A 12,464-nucleotide genomic window follows, 5' to 3' on the forward strand; every position below is an offset into this window, starting at 1 on the left:
TTTTCTTTTACTACCTTAAATAAATGATTATTTTTTAATGGCTACTCTGCCATATTTCATTGCAGTCTTCAATTCATAAAGCTAAAAGATATTCCATTTCTATAACTGTAATACTTCTGTTCCATATAGTTGTTTGCAAACCACACACACATGATTGGTGGATGCTATTTTTTTCTTTCCTTATTGCTATAGCTAGTATTTCTTAGACTACATCAAATAATAGTGATAATAAGCAACATAATTGCTTTATCCTTAATCTTTTTGGAAAGACTTCTAACATTTATCCTTTATATATAATATTAGCTCTTTGTTTTAGATAGATATTCATTGTATTAAGATTTTTTAGTCTTATGATTTTTAGTGTTTATTAAAAATGAGAGGGTGGACACAAGATGGCAGAGGAAAAGCTGTGACTCCCCCAAGCTCCCAATAGACCTGTCCACACACTACAAAAATAATGCCATAGGACAACTTCTGAAGAAGACTAACCCACATAAGAGGAGAGTGAAACTATTTTCTAGCCAAAGATGGCAACTGGGATCACCTGCTGCGCTGGCTGAAAGAGGAGCTCAGCACATGGTGTGGACCCAGCTAAGAACAGACTATGTTCTAGGAACCTCCAGTGCCTAGGAGTCTTCATTGCCAGTGGTTTCTTCTGAGGCTTGACTCATAGACCAATGAGGAGGTTTGGTGGTTGGCCAAGTTGAAGTAGCTGTGGTCTCTGCTGGAGTTAGGGCAAAGTGTCCAGGTTCTGAATCAGGGGGCTGACTAGTGGTGAGGGCCTAGTGGGGGAGGGGCACAGGCACACCAGGCTTCTGACCATAGAGAATCAGATTTCAATCAGACATCTGCTTCTGGGTCTGCAGAAGTAGGCAAAGAAAACAGCGGACCATAGAGAACTTCTTTGGGGGAAAGGTAGAACAGAATACACTCTCAGAAGAAGATAACAAAGTCAAAGCTCCAACATCCAAAGTTTCCAAGACAAATATGAATTGGTCTCAGGCCATTCAAGTCCTCAAAAGGGACTTTGAAGAGAAAGTAGGAGAGATAGAAGAAAGATTTAGAAAGGTGGAGGAAAGAATGGAAAGAGAAATTAGAGCAATGCAGGAGAGTCATGAGAAAAAAGTCAACAGCTTAAAAAGCCAAATGGAAAAGGAGATACAAAAGCTCTCAGAAGAAAATAATTGCCTAAGAATTAGGATTGAACAAATGGAAGCCAGTGACTTTAGGAGAAATCAAGACACAGTAAAGCAAATCCAAATGAATAAAACAAATTGAGGGTAATACAAAATATCTCCTTAGAAAAAACAGCTGACCTGGAAAATATATCAAGGAGAGATTAATTTGAAAATCATTAGACTACCTGAAAACCATGATTAAAATAAAAATTTAGACATCATCTTCCAATAAATTGTTAGGGAAAATTGCCCTAATATTCTAGAAGCAGAAGTAAAATAGAAATTTAAAGAATCTACCAATCACCTCCTGAAAGAGATCCCAAAAGGAAAACTTCCAGGAATATTATAGTAAAATTCCAGAGATCCCAGGTCAAGGAGAAAATATTGCAAGCAGCTAGAAAAAAGGAATTTAGATATTGTGGTGCTACTGTAAGGATAAAACAAGATTTAGTAGCATCTACAGTAAAGGACCAGAGGGCATGGAACATGATATTCACAGAGGGCAAAGGAACTGGGACTACAGTCAAGAATCACCTGGACTACAGCCAAGAATCACCTACCCAGCAAAACTGATTATGATCTTTCAGAGGGGAAAATGGGACTTCAATGAAAAAGAGGACTTTCAGGCATTCGTGATGAAAAGACATGAACAGAATAGAAAATTAAATGCAAGACCCTAGAGAAGCATAAAAAGGTAAACAGGAAAAATAAATTATGAGGGATATTAAAAGATTAAACTGTTTACATTCTTACTTGGGAAGATAATACATTTCTTAACTCATAAGAACATTAATATAATCATGTGATTTTTACTTTTCTTAATAAAATATTCTATTTATACTTTAGAACATTAAAATAGCTCAAGGTCCTCTTTTTATTTTATTTAATTCCTTATATCTCTAAAAGATCTTATATATATATTTGTGAGGCAATTGGGATTAAGCGACTTGCCCAGGGTCACACAGCTAGTAAGTGTTAAGTGTCTGAGGCCGGATTTGAACTCAGGTACTCCTGACTCCAGGACCGGTGCTTTATCCACTGCGCCAACTAGCCACCCCAAGATCTTATATTTTTGAAATGACATGTTTTTCTTCTCTAAAACATAAAATTTTATCTTCATCAAATATATTTACCTTTCTAGGTCTCTCTTTACACTTGAATTTCCATTTCAGGTTTTCCCCAGATATATTATTTTCTGCAAGAATTCTTGAAAGGCTTCTATTCCATTAAGCATCCTCCTCCCTAATATCCTTGTAATATTATATTCACTTTTGTTGGGATATTTTTCTTGTTTATAAATTTTTATCTTTTGCATTTTGGAATATTGCCTTCTAAGATCTTCTCTTCTTCATATTTGTACTTGGCAAATCTTGGGTAATCATGAATATAGATATTTTGTGTTTCAACTCTATTTTCATATGTTTATAGCATTCTCTCTTTGATTTAGAAGTTTACAATTTTGACTACCATTTTCCTAAGAAATTTTATTTGGGAATTTCATTTATCAGGTGTTCAACAGATTCTTTCTATTTTTGTTTTTGTTTTTTGCTCTCTTCACATAGATTTCCAGAATGACTTATAATTAATACATGATTTTATGAAATATATTATTTATATTTTTAATTTAAATTTTGGCATTTAAAGACTTTGATTATTCTTGGATTATCTCTTGTTCTGTTTTCCAATTCCTATTTTTTTGATATTTTTATCTTTCATTTTCTCCTCTTTTCCTTAAACTTTATATTTTGTTCTAATATTTTTTAAAATTTTCTATTTTTTTATTTAATTCTAAATTTTAGGAGTCTGTTGTTCCAGTAAAGTTTGCTTCTTTTTATTCTAAACTATTGATTCTTTTTTTTTTTGCATTTCACCCTCAAAACTACTATGTCTTCTTTCTGTTCCTTACTTTATATAGTCTAGATATTATTGTCATTTTTGTGTCCAGGTACTTTTTTTCTTCTGAGGGTTTGCTTGCAATTGGAGTAATTTTTGTCTTCTTTCAAATTGGTCTTCAGTAGTTCTGGACTAATAATATCTTTTTTATTGTACTCAAACTCATTTTTACCAATACATTCAAATTTATTTCCTAAGTGGAAACTTTGTGTTAGGGTTACATTCTTTTTGTTGGTGGTAGTTTACTCCTGTTTGACATTGATATTGATTATCTAGTCTCTTGCCTGTCACTTACATTTCTATGGGTCCTGATAGGTTGCAGGTCCCCTTGGATCATGTGATATGTGTATTTGATATTGAGGTCTTTTGACTCCTGGAACTCATGTGGTTGGATGGCCTTAGCACTTTTTTTTTATTATTGTTTTTTTTTGGTAGGGCAGTGGGGGTTTAGTGACTTGCCCAGGGTCACACAGCTAGTGTCAAGTGTCTGAGGTCGGATTTGAACTCAGGTCCTCCTGAATCCAGGGCTGGTGCTTTATACACTGTACCACCTAGCTGCCCCTTAGAAATTTCAAAACAGTCCTGGATTCTGTTAGCTCAAATTGAGTCTTTGGTCACAGAACTGTATAATTTCAACTAACCTGAAGTTTCCTCATTTGAATCCTCTAGCATTCCAGGTTCTGGAAAAGGCTTCTATAGGCATTCATTGTCTCATGCTGGGAGGTTTGTGTTTGTTGTTATTGTTTGTTTGTCTAGGGCCCATTAATATTGTTTGTAAGATTCTGATTGACTTTTTGTTCATTGTTGGGCTGAAGAAAAAGACTAATACAGTTTTTATTTGGATTTATGGATCATTGTTTAGTCTAATACTATTTTCAGATCTTTCTTTTGGTGCTTGTGTGAGAGTTGAGTTCCTTTGTTTTCATTGTCTCAATATACTTTTCTTTAAATTTGTTAATTGACTTTTCATACACATATGGGATTTCATGAAGCTTTGGGTTGTTTTTTTGGGGGGGTATAATGTAGCATTGTGTGATTATTATTTTAATTTCTTTTGGAGATTTCATTATTCACCATATTTTATTTAGTGTGTTAAGACCTTTTTTGCATATTCCTTCATTTTTTCCTTTTGTTCTATGAGATAGTTCATTTTTTTATTACTTCATTTCCCCCTTCTGTTCACTTATTCTTTTATTTTATTTGGTACATTTCATGCTGTCTAGATGTGGATATGAGGAGCTGGGATTAGACAGAATTTATCTGTCCTTTGATACATTTTCCCCATCTTTGATGTTTAAGCCCAAGGAAGGCAGAAACAAATGTGTTTATATTAAAATATTCATAGCAACACTTTTTGTAAGAGTAAAGATCTTCAGGGGCAGCTAGGTGGCACAGTTTGCAGAGCACCTGCCCTGGATTCAGGAGGACCTGAGTTCAAATCTGGCCTCAGACACTTGATAGCTACTAGCTATGTGACCTTCAATAAGTCATTTAACCCTCATTACCCTGCAAAACAAAAGGAGTAAAGAGCTGCAAACAATGAAACAATGTTGAGATTTATCAGTTGCACAATGGGTAAGTAAATTGTGGTACATGAATATAAGGTAATATAGTAATATTATAAAAATGAAAATAGGAAAAATTACATGAAGCATGGAAACATATAAACACTGATACATATGGAAGAGAATAGACTCTGGCTAACAATATAAACAATAGATTCAATAATGTAAATGGAAATAATAAAGAATTTAAATGCAAAACTGTCTAATTATAATGAGTTTGCCTGACCCAGAGAAAAATTGAGAAAATGAATTCTTTTTCCTGTTCTATGTAGAGTAGAGAATATGAATGAATGTATAATATTACAAATACAATTAGAGTGAATCTATTGTTCAATTTTTCTGAATCATTTTTTCTCCTTTTATTATTCTTCATCACAGGGCATGGTCACTGGGTAGGGCAAGGGAATGACATATGTTTGGAAATTAAGGTAATATCAATGAAAGTAAGGAAAAATTTATATATATACTCATATCTCTATTTGCTTATTAGCCTCTTTCTCCTTACATTCATCTAGTTTCAGTTACAATCTATTTAACTGATTCTTTCAAAGATCTACAATAATCTGAGAATTGCCATATCTATTGATTTCATTTAAATCTTAGACTCACGATATGAATATAATATTTTAAATGGTTAATTATTCTCTCCTTCTGAATATTCTCTATTGACTTGACTTCTAAGGTATCATGCCCTTATTGTTCTCCTTTTTTATTTCCTTAATTTCTCAATATCCACTTCTTGTCTCATAATGTTTGCTTACCAAGGTTCAGTCTAGAGCCTTTTCTGTATTTTTTCCCTTGGCAATCTTAATCATTTATATCCTCTCTACTTTGATTACTCCCACATATGAAATCTAGTCTATACCTCTCTTTTAAGCTCCAAACATAGTCTATAGGATGGTTCCATCAGGAAAACTGAAGCATTTTTTCAGAAAATTGTATATTACTTACTATTTATGATGATATCCAAAGATGATGCTTTCCTGGATAGTATAATATGGTTATATTATCTCTTCCAGACTCCATCTGATTTTATTCACACTTTAAAGTGAGTTTTTACCAAACTGCTCCAAAATAGATTCCACTTTCAATGTGATGCCATGATCTCAGTGGTCAATTCCCCCACCCTCCACCCTGACCCTTGTGTACAAAGTACTTTGTCTGCATAACACACCAATTGTTTATAATCTAATTATTTATGGGTGTTTTCTATCCCTCACCAAGAATACAAACTTTATAAGGATAGCAATCATGTATTATCCACACTTTTTATCTCATCAAGGACTTGATTAATACAAATGATTTGGATCAATCTTTCTTAAAATGATTTTCTTTTATTCTTTTTTTTCTTCTGAAATATGATTTTTTTCCGTTGAGATTATATTTGAATATCTTCTCCAGCTGTGTGACCTTTGTTTAATTTTCACAAACTATTTCTATTATTTGTAATATCACTGAAATGCAAATGTATGTCTTTGTTTTTGAGGGAGAGGCAAAGTTATATAAATGAAACACAGCAACATTAGAATCAATGATAAATAATAGCTTTTAAAAATGAATCATTTATTTTTGGTTACTAGGGTATTTTGAATTTTTAAAAAAATTGTCTTGGCTGATGTGCTTTACTTTTCTCAGAAAATACACACACACACACACACACACACACACACAGCAGGATGGTTTTTCTGCCAGGATATTAATATTATTCCTTTATAGATTACTGGACTTTCTGTTTACCTGATAAGACATATTTAGATTGTTCCTGTACAGCCATTTTTAATGCCATCAGAACCATATAAAGCAAGCCTTCCTTAGTTTAAGACAAGGTTTTGGGAAGAAGGACAGGTGTTTCAATCACATGACTCAATCTTAAATTAAGCTGCTTTAATCTAGGTAGACAAAATATTCAATATTTTTTTGACTTGCTACCTCATGAAGACATAAACATAATCTCTTAGTAAATTTCTGGGAAATAATGCATCATTTCAATTCCAATAGTATCATATTAATTTATACTTAGGATGTTTAAAAGCATAGGTCTTGTTTTTCTCCTCGGATCTGCTGGCGGTTTGTTGTATCTTCGCGGGAAAAAGAAGGAGGAGCTACTTAAACAGTTAGGTGATTTAAAGGTGGAACTTTACCATTTGAGAGTGGCTAAGGTCTCTGGAGGAGCTGCATCCAAGCTATCTAAGATCCGAGTTGTCCGAAAATCTATTGCCTGAGTCCTGACTGTCATTAACCAAACACAGAAAGAGAACCTCAGGAAATTCTATAAGGGCAAGAAATACAAGCCCCAGGACCTTTAGCCCAAGAAGACCCGTGCTATGTGCCGCAGGCTTAATAAGCACGAGGAAAGCCTGAAGACTAAAAAACAGAGGAAGGAACGCCTGTACCCTCTTTGGAAATTTGCTGTATAGGCATAATTTGTAGAAGTGCTAAATAAAAAGACAAATTTTTATTAAAAACATAGGTCTTGATTTCTCACACACAAACACAAATTCCATTGAAAATGTTTAGGGGTGAATTATATCTCTTAAAACAATGTAATTTAATGCAATGATAATATTACTAATTACAGTGTACAATACCTCTATACACTGCTATAATATTTAATATTATGACTGGTGATGTAATTTTACCCATTAGAAGAGTCATGTTTTTAATAGTAGTCATTATTACTGTCAATCTTTAGACAAAGAGACTTATAAGGGAATGACTATTAGTAAGTTTACTTAATTACTGTTGTGTTCACTCTATTGTCAACTAAAATTACTTTTTTTCTGAAGTTTTATAGATCATTGAAATCATTATAGCCTGTTAATGAGATGATCTGCATCATTAGCTATGCATTAGGCTGCGATTGTTGTTTATTTCCCTGTCACGATTAGGATGTTTAATTTTTGATTATGACATATTAGTAGCATACGTTGTCACTGAGACCATAAATGAATTTAAATATTGCACTATAAAGCTACATAGCTCACTATATCTAATCAGTCCCAATCCAGATCATGTTGTTTATTCTATTTTTTTTTGTTGTTGTTGTAGTGCAACTCACACTCCGTTGACACTGACTTTCTACCTCATAATCTGTGCACAAAAATCAAATCAATAGTACAATACCATTGTTGCTGGAATGTGTGTCAATTAACTGCCTTTTAGACCAACCCACTCTATTTATGACTCACTAGACCAAAATTATCTTACCTGGACACCACTCCCTTTTGGATTTATTACCTTTTTTAGCATTTAAGCTCCTTGAAAACGGGTTGCTTCTTCTTTGTAGTCATATTCTCTGAAGTTAACACAGGAATAGCCCATATTAAATGCCAAATTAATAATTTTGCATTCCTTAATATACACATCAAGTTAATGTTTCTTTGAGGGGCAGCTAGTTGATTCAGTGGATAAAGTATAGGACTTGAAGTGAAGAAGACTCATCAAATTCAAATCTTGCCTCAGACACTACCTAGCTGTGTGACAGTGGGAAAGTCACTTAGCCTTGTTTGCCTGTTTTCTCATCTTTAAAATGAGCTAGAGAAGGAAATGGAAAACCACTCCAGTATCTCTGATAAGAAAAGCCTAAATGAAGCCACAACACAAGGAGTTGGATATGACTGAAAAATTACTGAACAACAATGATTTTCGAGGCATATGTTGTATCTGCCTTTGTACTACCTAAGGTTGTAAAAATGAAAATGATTTCATTTTCATCTATTCTTTACGTAAAATGTGGAGATATATACATATATTTTTTTTTCTACTTGGGGCTAGAGGTGGGAGTGGGGAAATTGAAAATGTTTCAATTATTTTAATGAAGTAAAATAGTTTATTTATTCTAGTTAAGGTTGTGATGACTTTAAGAAATAGTTGTGTAATGGAACACTTATGTACCACAAAATCCAAACAAATAAATTTATTTACTTTAATAAGAGATCAAAATTATGTAGTTAATAATTAAAATAGATGATGCCACCACATTCCCATGGCTGCAATGTCTTGAATAACTGGGGTAATGCCACTAAAATTCCAGTTTTCAATAGGATGAACTTTTTAGGCTTCATGTGATGAGACCATAATACCAATGGTTCAACTCCCAATCCCCTACACCAATCAAATTACAAGGATAGCCTTCTTACTTCCTTAAAAGAAGACATTCCTACATACCTAAAATTAATGCTGCTCCTACTTCAGCCTGTCATCTGAAAATATGTAGCAGCATTCTAGTTGTTTACACTATAGCAGCTAGAGATGGCTAGGCTTTTTATATTTTATTATTATTTCTACTGAGAAAAGAAACAAATTCCTACCATGCTACAGCAAGAACATATAGTGATATAATTTTTGTCTCTTTGCCTCATGTTTTTCTTAAATATTTTCACAAAGAAAAAGAAATACTTTCAAATGCACCATAGTTCCAGAATATATTGGAATAATCTAAAGAGCATACCAGTTGTTGAAATAAAATGAAAAATGTCATCAATAATGTCTGTACATGCTCATGAGACAAGGATATAATTAAGAATAAGAGTTGGCATTTATATAGCACCTTAAGATTTGTAAAGTGCTTCATATATACATACACACATAGAGACACACACACACACAATCTATTTGATATTCACGGCAAGCCAAGAAAGTAACTACTATATTATCACCATTTTACAAATAAGGAAATGGATAGAAAGGTTAAGTGACTCTCCCTGAGTCACAGAGTTAGCATATGTATTTATCTCTATCTCCATCTCCATCTCCATCTCTATCTCATCTGTATCTACTTGTCTCTCTCTCTCGATCTCTCTTTCTTGCAGTTAGGTAGTATAATGGATTAAGCACTGGACTAATTCAAGAAAACCTGAGTTTGAATGTTGACCCAGGCATTTACTAGCTCTATGAACATAGCCATCATTCTTGATGTTTGAAGCAGTACATACATACATACATACATACGTACATACATACATACATACATAAACACACATATACATAAATATACGAACTATGTATAAGAACTAAGCTTATACAGAGTTTTAATCAATCTTTGAAAGAGCTGTTTTGAATGAAGTCTGAAAAATATTAAATTTGGATGGATAAATAAAGAAATACAATGCTTGTATCTCTGTATCCCAAATAGGATAATATGTTCAATGAAATATAGCAGTTTTTCTGGGTTCCAGTACTACAGTATCTTCCAATAAACTAGGACACTTATTAACCTCTTTGGTTTGTACTAATATAGTTGGTCTCTCAAAGGAATTAATTGCCATGGTGATAGGTGTTTTAAAAATGCATAGGTAAAGTCACTCAATTATCATATGAGGAAATATTAGAACAGCATATTTATATTCAAGGGATTTCCATTTCTGTTTTCTATGTTCACCTATTTTCTATCACATGAAAGAAATTTTTTTTTATTTGTTTGGGTTTTTGTTTGTTTGTTTGTTTTGTCCTGAAGTAGGAATGGAAATATGCTTTGTACTTTTGCATTAGATTTATTTTGGGTTTATTGTTGTTTTTCTGGTTGTTTTTTTACAATACTCCAATCAACCTTTTCTCTTACTCGAAAAGCTAAGAAAAATATGGACACTGCCTTTCACTTGTGATATTTTGAACTTCTAAATGGTTGATTGCACTGATTTCTTCTCCATATAGTTGCCTCACTCTCTAGATAGCAGCCAAGCTGATCTGGAATAATGTTCCCCTCTAGTGGCCAATGCTAGCAGAAGTCCTTTCCAGGCTGTACTTCTGACTCCCCAGGACTTTCTCTAGGATGCTTCCCAAACTACTTTCTATCCTGGAAGCTTATTCTGCCCTTGGACTTCACACACTGGGAGTGTCCTCTACCCCTCTCTCTGATTGTCTCTTTCCTTTCAGAGCCTTTATTTTATGAACTGCCCAGGCCAGCCACATCTTTATTATTCTCCAGGCTATACACCTGATCCTGGAGGATATTATTTTCAATAGCTGGATACTGCAATGAATAGTTTCAGTTGCTCCTTGAAAAATAGAAAAGTATCATTAAAACATTTTTTCAATAAACCTGGGGAATCCTTACCATAAATATAGGCTCCATCAGTGGGAAGAGAGGGTTAACATATGGAGCACATATTACCAGGGTAATTCATAATTCCTACACTGCTGTGTCACTGCAGTGTCACTGCAATGTCTTTGGGTGATGCCATAAACCTATTTCTTCCTCATTACCACTGGATGCTTAGCCTGCACCAGACGGTCTTCTAGAGAACAGTGCTCCACTTAATGCTGCTTTACTGGACACATAGTCTGTTGTATGCTATATTCTGCCAAGTGCATAATCTTTAATGTATCTTGCCAGAAATGACCTTATTAGGTATTTGGTGCTCAGATTACAACTTCTGGTTTTAGCTATAATGCTTGGCTACTTATGAGAAAAGTGGGCTCTGCAGTTCTCTTTTAGCCATAGGAAATGTAACTAATTTGCAGAAAAAAAAAAGAAACAAAACAATTTCAAGTTGGCTTTCTGGGGTTCTAATCTCCAATAAGAGAATTTCAGCCTCCAGTGACAAGCATTTTAGATTCTACAGAAGTCTTGGCCAGCAGACCACATGCTCCTATAAAATTGAGGGGTGGGGAACAGATTAAAATATAATTGAGATGGGGCAGCTAGGTGGCTCAGTGGATAAAACACTGGCCCTGGATTCAGGAGTCCGTGAGTTCAAATTTGGCATCATATACTTGACACTTACTAGCTCTGTGACCTTGGACAAGTCACTTAACCCCCATTGCCCCACAAAAACAAACAAAATATATAATTGAGAACGTTTAACACAATAAATAAAAATACAATTCATTATAAAAAATGATAATGCGTGCTCTTCTATGTCAGTATACAACCTGAAGGAATTGTTTTCTATATCAATTTCATATTCCTTCCTTAGAATCAAAAGCCACTTAAGAACCAGTAATCTTAAGATCAAGCTTGTGTTTTCTCTGAATTCAAATTTCTATTATAGAGGCTTTCATCTTTCTGTTAAAAATCTCTCCACAGTTTGAGGTGATTATTCTCTATGACTCCCAGTTTTAATCTATGAAGCCTAGGCCATTCCTTGGCAAGGACTGTGCAAGGGCTATTTGCCCAGTAACCACCAAACAACTCTAAGATTAAAAGTTCCCCAGTTTTTCAGTTACAAGTCTCTCTTTATATCCCAAATAGATGAGTAGGTAATGGTTTTCGAAATTAAAGTCTCTTCTACATGCTCAGCCACATTCTTGTCCTTCTGTATGTATACATGGCCAACTAAAAATGAAAGGGGCTATGAAATCAGTTTTAAAAGGAATATACTCAACCCACTGCTTTTTAGATCACCCATAATTTTGATTCTTTAGAGATTATGTTATTCCATGACTTAGAGCCATAGGACATGACAGGAGAATATTGGTATTTAAAAGAAAATCTGTTGTGCAAGTGTATATACATGTGAGTGTATAAGTGTTTAGGATGACTTAAACACTGTGAAGTCTCTTAAGTAGAATCTATTCTGTTACCTTACTCCTTTTCAATTCAGGTCCCAATTCTTAAATAGACACATATAGATAGATAGATAGATAGAGATAGATAGATAGATAGATAGATAGATAGATAGATAGATAGATAGATAGATAGATAGATAGATAGATGCTACATATTGATGTAATATAGCCATACAGGTTTTCTGCTTGGGGAGGCAACACTTCTTTCTGTTTTACCCTCTCTTTATTCCTTTGTGTTTATTCTTTTTTTTTTCTCTTATCTCATCCCTCTCCCTGTCTTCATATAGCTTCCTTCTCTCTCTTCTTGGTTAATATGTGA

General features: G+C 33.9%; 1 protein-coding gene and 1 pseudogene across 2 annotated transcripts in view; both read left to right on the top strand.

Annotated features, from left to right (window-relative positions):
- PRR16 (proline rich 16) overlaps positions 1 to 12,464 on the top strand; it is a 328,705-nt gene that overhangs the window by 57,212 nt on the left and 259,029 nt on the right. The gene's annotated exons all lie outside the window — the stretch shown is intronic.
- Positions 5,393 to 7,053, top strand: LOC122737277 (annotated as a pseudogene).

The sequence above is a fragment of the Dromiciops gliroides genome, chromosome 1 (genome assembly GCF_019393635.1).
Source record: "Dromiciops gliroides isolate mDroGli1 chromosome 1, mDroGli1.pri, whole genome shotgun sequence".
NCBI classification, from domain to species: Eukaryota; Metazoa; Chordata; class Mammalia; order Microbiotheria; family Microbiotheriidae; genus Dromiciops; species Dromiciops gliroides.